Source organism: Nelumbo nucifera, chromosome 1, assembly GCF_055504915.1.
Source record: "Nelumbo nucifera cultivar China Antique chromosome 1, China Antique-T2T, whole genome shotgun sequence".
In the NCBI taxonomy this organism is placed as follows: Eukaryota; Viridiplantae; Streptophyta; class Magnoliopsida; order Proteales; family Nelumbonaceae; genus Nelumbo; species Nelumbo nucifera.
This window is the reverse complement of record NC_142649.1, coordinates 77,715,178-77,716,600: the sequence shown is the minus strand read 5'-3', so window position 1 is coordinate 77,716,600 and position 1,423 is coordinate 77,715,178. Positions and strand designations below refer to the sequence as shown.

Here is a 1,423-nt window from a genome sequence, read left to right as displayed (position 1 = left end):
GCTCTGTAGTGTTCTACACTTCTCTCTGCCTAATCCAACTTATCCAACAAAGGCCAAATCAAGGTGTCTCTGTCTTTCTTTGCTTATACTAATCTTCAAATCAGCGAGAGTTTGATTTTTCCCACATAAACATTGGGCTACACAAGCAAACCACTGCGGCATCCAAAATTTGTAGTGAACATACATTCAAACCCTTGCATTACATGAGCCCAATCAATGACTTGTCTTTTAGTCCTCAAAACCAGGCAACGAGCCCAATTATTTGACGTTAAAGGCTGCCTTTGGCTGCAATGTAAATGAAATTTGTACTGATGTAAATGCATTGGAGTACAAATAGTTTGGGTGTGAATCCTGATTTGGTTTTCTTTTATATTTAATCCTGTCTTGTTTGTTTGTTTTGTGAAAAGTATAATAAGAAAGAAAATGTCGCGGTTCTATCTTATATGCAAGGGAATAGAGGTAGGAAGAAGGTTATTTATTTGGAGTGAAGTAGGAAGCAAGATGATACGGTTCTCAGAGAATTGTAGTAAAGAGTGCAAATAAGTGTAAATGAAACAGAGTGCGAATTTTATATCACGTAGAAGTGTAAATCATTATTATAAATAAACAAATATAAAACTGAACTGGATATAAAATTTTATCTAGTTCAAATTTATACTACAACCAAACGTCTCAGCCACTCACACCTATAAGAATGCATAAAGAAGCCCATTGGATTAAAAAAAAACTTTTGACAGCGGCAATTAATATTTGGCCTCTTTTTCTGTTTTCTGTTAGGCATATTGAGCTCGCTTAGATCTCAAAACTATCTTAAACTTTCACCAGAACAAAATTAAATCGAGGATCTAGTTCAGCAATCTTTTTGAGAGAGCGATGGATTGATTATTTTCTATAATACAAGATATATATGCATAACTAAACCAGTGGGAACTAATAGAAAAGAAAAAGAAAAATCAGTGGGTATACTTTGCGTTGAAAAAACCGGAGGCAATGGCATAATTATCTGGAGGCCAGGTGGATTTTTATACACCACTCTCTCTCTCTCTAAATTCTAATATCTTCATTTCTGCCAATTTGTCTCTCTTCTTTTTGTGTCTTGTTTGGAAAAAGAGAAAGAAATGAAAGGGCTTTTCAGGATTTGAATCCGACGTGAATCGAACACGCAACCTTCTGATCTGGAGTCAGACGCGCTACCATTGCGCCACGGATCCTTTGTTAATTGCATTTGTTCACTATCCTTTAATGAAATTTGTTAAACCATCTTTATGGTTTAATTAATTGACCGATTCCATCCTTATTTATTTACATTTTACGTAAGAGTAGTCCTAAATATTTTGACAATCATATGTGATGTCACATATGACATCACATGACCGATATTTTTACAAAAACTCTAAAAATACCCTTTAGATACATTTTCTCT

The 1,423-nt window shown here is 34.5% G+C and overlaps 1 non-coding gene across 1 annotated transcript; it reads right to left on the bottom strand.

Moving 5' to 3' along the window:
- Positions 1-1,139: 1,139 nt before the first annotated feature.
- On the bottom strand, positions 1,140-1,211 carry TRNAW-CCA (transfer RNA tryptophan (anticodon CCA)). The gene has a single exon. It is a non-coding gene; the product is annotated as a tRNA-Trp (tRNA).
- Positions 1,212-1,423: the final 212 nt, after the last annotated feature.